Here is a 12,024-nt window from a genome sequence, read left to right as displayed (position 1 = left end):
AGAGCGAAATATCTGTCCTGGATGTTTTCTGCTGAATCTCCTAACAAGCATCTTACAGTCATTATTGATGCAAAATGGCTATTAACATATAAATAGGAATCCTGCTTCTGTCAGGAGAGGAGAATGTCAAGGCCATGTTTTGTCAAGAGAATCTCAGAAAAACAAAACAAAAACAAAAACAAAAACAACACCCCCCCCCAAAAAAAAAAATGTTCAGGGGATAGCTGGAGACCTTTTACCATTAGTAATATAGTTGAAGATCCCTCCCAGCCATTTGGTTCTGTGATTCTGTGAATCAGAAAAAAATCCTTATTTCTTTCCTACTGGAATTTGTTCATTCATCAGAATTGAATTGCTTTGTGGAAATCATTTGGTTTTGAACAGAGAGGTCTTGTGAAACCCTGCCTGTTAGGCAGTTGTTGAAGCCTTTTTGGTTTTCTCTCTCCCCTGGCCCTAAACCAGCTGCATAATGAGCTGCTGGAAAATCTGTTTCCAGGCTTCAAGCTTCCCAAGTAAATTAAGCTCCTATTTACTATAACCTCTGGGGAATCCCACCAGGAAGACCATCCCAGAGCTGCTGCTCCATTCCCTTTCACAGTAAATTTCAAAATGCTATTTTTTCCCCCTGCCTTATAAAGGAAGCTAATAATGAAGTCATGAGCTTCTCTACAAAGCAGAACTCTGTCCAATTCAGTCTCTATAACTAATGTTCCATACTTTGTTTACAGTAAATATCTGAGTGTTTTACCTCATGTTGTGCCCTGGCTCTGTCCAACCAAAGCTCTGTACAGTGCACCAGTTTCATCCATAACACGGGCAGAGATACTATCTCCGTGTGCAAAGGCTCATGGTCCTCCTGACCCAAACCAGATTTCTTTGGTAGCTGTTGGATATTAAAACTAAAGTGCCTGCAGCTAGAGTGGATGAGGTGCAACAGACACAAGTTATAATAAAATAAAACACACACACAAAGCCACAAACACTTGCAACAGGTTGGCTAGAAAACTTTTGGAATCTCCGTCCTGATAGACTTTCAAAGCTTGGTTGGACAAGACTCTGAGTAACCTTATCTATGAGGGCTCGTTTCTGAGATGGATTTGGACTGGATGACCTTCACAGCATGTTTCTGGTCTAAGTGATTCCATGATTCTATGATTTAATATGTGGAGTACAATTATCACATGAGATCTTGAGTGCTCCACTAAGAAGGTTTAAGTGCACCCAGGTGGACTAAGGATGACGAATATATCATGTCAGCACAGCATTTTCTCATCAACACTCACCATTTATTGACTTTACCCCCACATCATGGGCTGAAAGAGCTACAAGATATGCTTTGCAATTCTGTGGTTTACCCTGAATGTACCCCTCAGAAAGATATTTAACTTTTCCATAAACCAGGACAAGATGTCATAAGAGGTTGGGAGTAACCTATGGATGAATCACTACTTGTAAAACATTCTGCACAACTACAGAAACACTTCAAAGCAAATAATGTGAAAAGTTATTCTGCCAAGCTCTATTCCACTCCATGAAGATAGGAAAATTTTGGTCTACAAGTGGAAACTATTACCCTTTTGCTTTGGTATGTGCATATACAGTTTTAGGTAGATAAATAGATAATAAGCACAGATATGTTTACTCCGTTTTTGAGAGTTAATATGTTTATAACTTGGAATAGTTCTGGCACATTGCCACACATTCTTTTCCTATATGTAAAAGACCTGATAATGATAAAAACATAGAGAATTCAAAGTGTTTGTTGTTTCTAATGAGTTATCTTAATAACTGCAGTCCATCTTTACTGCGAGAACATTAACAGTGAAGGATATTCATCTGGGTTCTTGACCAAGGTGCAGTAGCTCATTCCACTGATTTTATGTAAGTACTCTCCATGTAGGAGAGGTTGAACACATTAACTGGAAAATTAATGATATTTTTGAGTTTCAAATTTTAATATATGCCTGAAAACTGTACTGAAAATCTAGTAGGAAAATATTTATAGCTGCTGGAAATGGGCCATAGTAGGATACATTGCTACTTTCCAGCAAAAGATAAGCAAACATTTTTTAGCTAGCAATCTTGGGGAATCAGCCAACCTAATCCCTTTTATTCATAAACTTGATTCTGGGTAAGCCATATATGTTGTTATCCCAACACTGTTGCAGGGGTTTGGGTTGTATATACAACAAAAATAATTCAAGATGAAAAGCATTCTAAGAATATATATTTAGGGATGGGTGTTGCCCAGAAAGAAAGCTCTCTTAGTGTTAAAATCAGCTCCGGCAGCTCAAGGAATTGTGGTATAATTCTTCACTTTAACAACAGATTAAAACTATAAAGTGTGAGAGTTTAACACCTTAAGAATTAATGGAAGAATTCTGGGTGCAACTATGAAAAGTGATTAAACATGAAGCGCCTTTATGTGCCTCTGTCTTTGTTGAAAAGACTTTTGGCATGTGTCTACTTGATTTATGGTATTTTTACATGCCAGGATTGCAAAGAGATGACTGACCTGTCTCTGGTATTGGAATCATCCTGAATATGTTTGTGCAGCCGTCCTCCTGATCTAATTGCCCTGAGGGGCAATCTGGAGTAATTAATCATAATGACTGTACTTTGATATGAGCATCTTTGATACATGTTAATGTGGTTGTTTAAAACTCTGGAGAGCCAGTGTGTTCCAAATGTCCGCAGGAGGCAAGGGTATGCTGCATGGCAAATTCCCAAGTATAATGAAGCTCGCTCCTGGGCTGCAGGCTAGAAAGTAAAGGAGGCTCCCGGAGACATGGTGAAAGCCTAGCTTAAAGAGGAATATTCTTCAGCCTTTGACTTGAGCCCAAAAGTTAGATTTGATATTGATTGTAGGTTTGATTGTTTTTCCTTGTTCTATTGATTTATTTTAGTAAAATGGCAAGAAAATGGAGTCCCTTCATGTTTGTCTTATTGGACAGAAGGGTTCTGGCAAACCTTGCTGATAGAGTTTAATATGTCGCTGCCCCAAGTTGCCTATCCTGCCTCTCTGCTGCTGCTTATCATCCCCATAGCAAAGATCAGAATGCAGCATATACCTGGGTGCTCGCTGATCCAACATACAACCCTCTGCAACTGTCCCAGGTCTCATGCAAACAGCAGAAAAGAATGTGCCTACAGATTTCGAAACAGCTCTGTTCAGAACTCAGGGTCTTCTGCTACATGTGGCCTGAGAAGCAGCTCTCTCAGCAGTGCACGCATAGAGGAGGAAGAGCACTGCTGATGCCAGAGTGAGGTGTACCACAGACTTGCTTAGTCCACATTTACTTTTTGGGGAGTTAATTGCCCCTTTCCCCAAGCATCCTGCACTGGCCATTGTCAGAGTGAGAGTATTGCATAAGGAGGATCCAGAACAATGATGCTAGATCATATCCAGCTTGAATATGGATACACTGAAACATCCTCTGATCAAAACAGTGAGCTCAAGATCTTAGTGGTTAAGTTTAATAACAGCCTGTGATTATTCCTCCATGTAGCTGCTACATAAAATCAACATAAAACTTCCTGGTGGTTTGCCTGAGAAATCAGCCATATAACAACTATTCTTCAGTTATTCTTAATTATTTGCTGAACATACACTTTCTTCTGTGCTTCAATCAGTTTCCATTCAGCTCAGCACATCAAGGAAGAGTGGAACTGTTGAGAATAAATCCAATTCACTTGGATGAGGTCAGTCATCCCAGTGGTAAAAGAATCTTGTTTAGCTGAGCAGGATTTGGCTCTCTGTATGATATCTATTTCCTTCAAATAAATGCGCGTTTATTTCAAAGCCATAGCTTTTTGAAATTATACTGAGAGTATGAGAATATCTGTCTTCCTCTCTGCCTGCCTAGTTCCCCTGATCTTTTACATGGTGCTGCTCACTACATTTTTCAGGTTTGAACAGCTCCTTCAGAAATTTCATCTGCAGGGTGAAGTCTTAACAATTAAAAAAATAAACCCATATATCATTAATTGATTAAAAACTGTTTATAAGAAATATTAGCAGAAAATGAATATATATTTTTTAAATATATGGAAGCATTTAATGGAATGCACTTACATGACACTAGGGAGAATATTACACATATTTTAAAGTATCTCCCTTTTTGTTAAAGTTTCTGGGTTTTGAATGTCATGGACCTAAGAGCACTATAACTTCTTTGGAGATGGTTTGTATTCTTTTTATTTAATTTAATTAATTAATTAATTAATTAATTAATTTATTTATTTTTGTAATCCCAAGAAAGCTTATATAACAGTTTGGAAATAGTTGGCCTGGGGAGAATGTTGTGTCAAGCACTCAAAGAAGGAATCATCTTCCAGTGTAATACTCGATTGTTAATAAGGGTGATCACAGCCATACTGAAACTGGGGGAGCTGGCAAATGTCTTTCACCCATCACCCACTCCTCATAGAGGAATTAGCATGTAACTGCCATCTCTATTAAATTCACTTCTGGTAAAACAAAGCTTCAAACACAGGCAAAGTATCCAGCATGAAGGGTTGGTGTATGCAGCACGGCTCTATGAAGACACAAATATCTTAAGAAACATTTGACACTGACCAACTCAAGACTGCTGTCACCCTGCCGAATCTAGCCATAGTTAACTCCCTGCCCAAATTTTAGTGAGGCATCTTAGTTAGCCACAGTGAAGTTACAGATGGAGAATGGGCCATCCTGACCAGCACTGATAGCCCATTTCCTCCCCTCACAGCCCCACTAGCTCCTCACCTGTTGAAACCATACTCTTGCCATTTTCACACACTAGAGTCACTGTTTCAATATTCACTTTTAATTTTCGGTTTTATTTAAGCGGAAGCAATTTTTTTTCCATGTGGGGTGGAATCAAGACTGTTATTATTTTGAAGGAACATTCTTCTCTGCCCAATTTGACTAAAGGCAGAACTGCATTAAAAAAAAAAATCATCTGCAGATATATGTGAGTTGGTTCTGAGGTTCCAAACTCTTATGTGAGGGACTCATGAAATGTATAAGAGAGGTCAGTTTTATCAGAGGCCCTGGAGGCATCATCAGAGTACTTCCTCTGGTACCTCAGGCCATCTGCTATGGCATGTAATAACCTCGTGAGAGGAATGAATAGCTCAGACTGTGATTTAGGGCTGTGGTCTGACTGTCTATTCTGGCTGCTATATGAAATGAAACTTCAATTACAGTGTCTAAATTCAGAAGGGAAAAGAGCAATTCAAACCTTTGGCTTTTAAAGGCTGGCATCCTGTACTGCCCATGGAGGCATTATTTAGACCACCAGAAAGAGTTGCCTAAATTAACCATTGGGACTGTTTCTTTCCTGTGAAAGAAATAGTCACATTCCTACAGGGAATCAGGGCCTGATAGTCCCAGAGCAGCACAGGATCTGAATTGCTCATTTTGAGCTTAGGTGCTGTGACTGGTTTCTTGGTCCATCTTAAACGTCGTAACAGGCAGGCTGAATACAGCCCTCCTCCTCCCTCTACTACTCTGTTGGGATTATGGAAGGAGGGAGGGATGGAGAGGAAAAGCCATCTGTGCATCCCATCAAGTGGTGAAACAGGGGGAAGAGATCCTGCTGCTTTCAGCTCTGTTTCCATGCATGCAGAAGTGCTGAGTGGAATAAGACTGAGAAAGAGTGATGGAGAGTGAAATTGAAAAGGAGAGAGAGAGATCCTTGGAAGTCAGTGGGAGTTTTGCCACCGACCATAATGGGATTATGATTTAGACCAGTCTGTGGAGATTTTAATGAGTCAAATGAAGACAGCTAAATAGTTTAAGCGAGCTATGAGCAGACTGCTTTTCTACTTTCTAGCATACCAAGTCACATCCAGTGTCCATTATCCAAACGATATCGTTATCCCCCAAAGAGCACTTCTCTCCTGGCATGACTCTGTGACAGGCAGCCGCCCAAAGCACTCTGCTGCTCATGGCAGAGGGGAGGTTATGATTAGACTCAAGTACAGGAACTCTTACAATTCACTCAAAAATTGTAATTAATGCATATGCAAATGCATTATTTTGGTGTGAAAATCAGCCTGTACATTTCCAGTTCCAGCACGTGACACTAGATTTCCTTTTCCTTCCTTGATGACTCAGGTATCTGAGAGCTGTAAAAACAGGGAAGGCAAACTCTTCAATTCCTCATCATGTAGTCCTCACTGTGCTCAGTCTCGACCACATTTACAATTGGTATGAAACACGTTGCCCAAACTAAGTTTGTACACATGGGTCAAGGAAGTACCTTGTCAAAACATTGGCCTGGGGCTTGAAAACAGTGTAGCCAGGTGCTGTAACCCAGCACAGCTGCTCTCAGGGGGACTGTTTCCTGATCCCATCACCCATTGTGATGTGTTGTTCCACCTGGCTTGGGCTGGTCAGACCGTGGATACGGATCTCAGTTCACTGTCATGATGAAGTCTTTGGTCCCTGGGTTTTGGAAGCCTTTTCTTGATATGTTCCCAAGATCCCACAGACACCTCCCTGTTCTATTCACTGACACAAGTACCTTGTCATTTTGGCTCAATCATTCTGGTCTCTTAATTATCAATATTACATAACATGCTCTTGGGTTTCTAGGGAATGTAGAAAGATCAAGGAAAAAGAGGCATTGTTAGGGCAGCCTTATTAAGCCACAAAGATCCTAGTACTTTGAGAAAGCCTTATTGACCTTTAACATAGGTGTCATCATGCTATATGACTGTGTAATAGTTAGATTTTTATGTTTGAGCTTGTCACCCCAGCTTTCTAGTCAACTGAGAGAAGCATACAATCTTAGAGAATGATTGTTTTCTTCCTGAAACCCTCTTCTAATTTAAGGTAGAGGAACGGCCCTTCAATGCTTCTTGTTCCTGTGTTGATTAAAAAGAGAGCCTGGGATACCAATCTTATCAGCAAGTGTCTAACTTCTAAGTGCCTTAATTAGGTGAGATGAGATAGGAGATGTTCAGAAGGTCTCTGACCTCGGCAGTCTCCATTTACAAGACTTCCCAAACTGGAAGCATCATCCCTCAAAACTGATTGGTTTTGAAAATAGGAGCCACGTGGGATTTTATTTATGAAAAGCAACAATAAACAGAAAAAAAAAATTCATCCACGTTATAAAAGTAATTTCTCTTTTACTTGCCAGGGAAGTCTGATATTCAGGATTCTATATTTAGTCTGCAAAAGCAGATGTCACAATCCCAGGACCAACACATATTGCTTACCTTGATGTAAACAATTAGGAAATTATCCAACTGTGTAGTGGGAAAAATACAGATGTGCTATCAGACAGCTCCTATAGGCAAGGGAACAGAAAGCTTTCTGCCTTGTCTGCCACAGTGGCACCCCACAAAGAATGTTTTATATTTCTCAATACATCTGGCATTCAGTCCTACACAGGCACCACATGTCTCTTGCTCATTTAAAATCCATTTAAATCTAGGAAATAGAGACTCGTGTAGGCCATAAAGCTTATGCTTACACCCTGCCTTTGTGGAGGTCCTTCTCCCTTTGCTTTATTACCTTATCTTGCTAGGAAATCCAGGGAGTTGGCATGCAGTATCCCACAGTAAGATTCATCCCTATGATGATTTATTTTTGAATAACATATTTTGAAATGGCAATATGAGGCCAGCTCTGGGTCTGTGAACTGAAATACCTGATACATCAACCCTGACAGGGAGAACATGGGAGCCAGGAGGGTCAACTGCTCCTTGATATTTCAGGGAAGAGGATCATCACATGCCAGTCCAGGAGGAAAAAAAAAATAGCACCTGAACAACAACTGGCATCAACACATATGCACACGCAGAGGAATAACCTTGGATGTTGTCAAAAGCACCAGCAGAGCAGATGGGGAGGGGGCTTCTAACAGCTACATTAATACTCTGGCTCTTCAAGGAGGTGATATCTTTGTAAGTATGTACTTAGCCCTCTGATGACCCGAAAAGAAAATGCAGGTGATAACTGGACAATCTGTATCTGTCAGAAACTGAGGTTTTAAACAAAAGTTTCTTTGGTATTCCTTCTCCTTCCCCTCACTTGATATATGTTGTGTGCATATTCATTAAATAGCCTTTAAATCCCTTCTCTTCTCCTAACAATTATACACATAATAAAAGTGATAATTACAGTGGGTGGAGATTGAATTTCCTTTCCTTTTAACAGAAAGGACAGCCTAGTAAAAAAATAAATGGAGTTAATTAGTTGAATATAATTACAAATTCCTTGGAGTTAAAATGTGCTGCATACCAGCAGAAAATGCTATTTACCATATGGTATTGGAACACTCTGGAACAATGTTTTTTCCTCTATTATTTTCTGCAGACTGAGCATGGACTTGGATTATTTGTGGCTTCCCAAGTATTTGAGTTATGCAAGCCAGCTCACTGAGTGCCCCAAAGCAGTAAAAAACCATGCTTGTTAAGCTCATAATACATACTAAATCCAAAACAAACAAAAATCTTTATTTTGCAAACCTTTTAATGAAAACCTAAGGTTTCACTTTCCAGTGGTTTTGAGAAACTCTCAGAAACCTTTTCTTCTTAGAGTCCAGTCAAGATCCCCTAACACTACTGAACAGTATTAATGAGATCACTGGAAGACTTTTTGAGGGAAGTTATCAAATGTTATCAGGAAATGGTTGTGTACTTAACATGGAAATCATTTGGAATAATAAAAGGGTTAAAAAAGAGCAAAACATTGACAGTTTAATCTTTTTTTATTTTTTATTTTTATTTTTTGGATTGAAAAAAATGAATGCAAAAGTACGAATTTGCTATGCAACTATGCAGATTTATTTATTCATCCTTTTTAAAAATTTTTTTTAAAAATTCAAGTTTGCCATTAAAAGTTGCCAGTTTTGATTCAAAGAAAATGGAAATGATGGACAGCAAATGCAGCTGTAGTAGTTAAAAGATGTTGTCAGATAAAGAACCCAAAGTAAGTGACCATGTTGTCTTTTTAAAAAATAGTTCTTTGGACTTCTGTCCTTATCAGTGTTTCCCCGTTGTTCATAGTTTAAATACACATCCAAAATACCAACAAACAAACAAAAGGTCCAAACTGTTAAGAAATACCCATTCTGATCTCACTTTTATTTCTGTTTGGGAGCTCTCCAAGCTCCTAAGCTTCTTGGAAAAGAGACAATCAGGGATTCACACTAGTGCTTACAAACTCTGATTTAGAAGTGAAATAAAAGTCCATTTTCAAGTTACAAAAGTATATTCTGATCTTACAACAGCAGCAGTGCCTTAATTACACTTGTAGCTCATTTTTTTGGGGTCTTTTCTTCAATTTTATGGCTCTGTTAATGCTATCAGGTCAATAAAGTTAGCAACTTTATCTGAAAAATTGGCAGTGAATGTTTTCAAGCTTCATTGCTCAGATAGGATAATTATTGTGATGTGTAGATTTTCCTCTCTTTAAAGTAAACACTTATATCACATGAATAAGTAGGCCATCGTTTCAGTTGTTAAATCTGTCAGACTAGCAAGTTGTCTTCTCCCCCCCCCCCCTTTTTTTTTTTCTACATACAGTGTAAACAGAAGGTGAGTTATAAAGATGAGTAAAGCCAGGATTAGGAATCCTGAATTCTTAAAAAAAAAAAAAAAAAAAAGAAAAACACATAACAGAGCTCCCAGAAGTACTGCTAGAAGCTTTACAGGCTTTGTGATTCAAAACAAGAAAAACTAGTACAATACATAATGACAGATCTTGGGCTGCTCAGTCCTCTGAGTTGTAGGACCATGGCTGGGGGAGCAGTAACTTTCCATTTGTGGCCACCAATATTGTAAGAGATCAGTTGAAACAGTTGAATGTTTATAAGTCCATGGGGCTTGATAGGATTCATCCTGGAGTACTGCAGGAGTTAGCAGCTGTTATAGTTGGACCAATCTCAACAATTTACCAAAGGTCTTGGGAGTCTGGGGAGGTCCCTGCAGACTGGAAGCTAGACAATGTTAAACCCGTCTACAAAAAGAGCATGAGAGAAGACCCAAGAAACTACAGACATCTTAGTCTAACCTCAGTCCCTGGAAAAGTTATGAAGAAGATTGTCCTGGGGGATACAGAAAGGCAGTTAAAGAACAAAGCTATTATCAGGCATAGCCAACAAGGGTTCCTGAAGGGAAAGTTCTGCCCTGGTAATTTGATGTCCTTCTCAGATAAGGTCCCCCACTTGGTGGATGAAGGGAATTAAACACAGCATGGCCAGCTGGTAAAAAGAGATGATTCTTCCACTGTATTTAGCTTTGGTGCAGTCTCACCTTGAATATTGTGTGCTGCTCTGGGCTTCACCATACAAGAAGGATGGTAAGGTACTCCCTTATTTTTTTTAGCAGTCACGCAGTTGGATGATCATTGAAGAGGTCTTTTCCAACTGAACTATTCCGTTCCGTCCTGTTCCGTTCCGTTCCGTTCCATTCCATTCCATTCCATTCCACTCCATTCCGTTCTATTCTATTCTATTCTATTCTATTCTATTCTATTCTATTCTATTCTATTCTATTCTATTCTATTCTATTAATTTCTACAATAAAAAAATAATTTAAAATTTGGGATGGCCTTGCAGATTGGCTTTTGCTCCACTTTTTTTTTTTTTTTTTTTTTTTTTTAATTTTAGTGACTTTTTACTGAGATTTCAATGGTCACAAAATGCAGTATATTTTCCCCACAGTTCTAATATGTACCCCTTCCAACTTCAAGCCAAAATTGAACTGAATGAGTATAAAAGCACTTAGAAATATTATGAATATTTTTATCTTCCTGTTTTCTTTTGTGCAGTTTACCAGTGGCAGGCTTCCTTTAAGACAGGTAAGCAGTGTGATAAAAAATAAGGGGTAAATCTGTTCTCTTGCCAGTGCCATTCTGATTTCATTAAAGATATGTTTTTCTTTATTTTCAGAACAGCTAGTTCTGTCTTAGTGAAGCAAGTGGCATTACACTCAGGACTTCTCTGAAGCCTTAGGGAAGTGAGAAGTTGTTGGAAGGTAGAACCTGTCAGAGGGGCTTTCCTAGCAGTAGCAGGCTTAAATAATATCATCTTAATATTCCATTTTCCGTTAAGAAAATCACAGATGATTTCTCTCTGGCTGCCCCTTGAAGTCAGACCCTTAAAGATTAAGCTGTCAGTTCTTGCTAAAGCAGACTTTTTCAGAAATCTTCAAAAATGTTGGCATTTATTCCAAAGAAGATCAAATTAAATAAAAATACAAATCTCATCACTATCCACAGGATAGGCATTTTCTTCATGATTCATGGCATACCTGGCCTCTTGGTCCCTTCATTATAAACAATGTAAAACCTCATCTTTGAATATATCTGTGCCAAATATACCTGTACTATTTGATGTGGCATTGCACAAAGGGATACGAATCTTAACGCAAAAATCTCAGTTTCTGAGCTTAATACAATTAGGTCTGCTTCTTAACTTTGCTAACTAGCCAATGTGCAGCTAAAATACATCTGCTCTAGGAGCCAGAGTGTGGGGCAGTTCCTCAGGGATCTTTCCATCTCTCCGCACTACACAGTGCAGACATGCTCTTTGATTCTTTCTTCATGCTGTGCTCACAATTCAGCCACACTAAAGACCAGCCTGATGAAATATTTTGATACCATCACCATGATCCCCTGTTGTTTTGCACACTGAGTTGTCTGTCTCATCAGGTGTTGTTTTTAACGTGAACAAAATGGGTTTCCTTTACTCTAAAGCAGAATACTTAGTTGTCATTTCCAGAAAACTTTGAATGAGGTTCCTAAAGTACACGCAAGTGTATTTTCAGCTTATATGAAGACCCTTAATGCAGCCCTGGTACTATGTTGAGGTATACACCATCCTCCTCTTTGCAGTATTGCAGCTAAGGACATCTATTTTATTTTATTTTATTTTATTTTATTTTATTTTATTTTATTTATTTTTTTATTTATTATTTTATTTTATTTTATATTTTATTTTATCTCACATAATGACACTCCGGTTCTATTTATATGAGAGACCTTTATATCAAACACTCTTACAAGAAGGAAAAAGTTCCCTT

This window comes from Cygnus olor, chromosome 1 (genome assembly GCF_009769625.2).
Source record: "Cygnus olor isolate bCygOlo1 chromosome 1, bCygOlo1.pri.v2, whole genome shotgun sequence".
NCBI lineage: Eukaryota > Metazoa > Chordata > Aves > Anseriformes > Anatidae > Cygnus > Cygnus olor.
The sequence above is the reverse complement of the archived record's forward strand: the minus strand, read 5'-3'. Positions refer to the sequence as shown.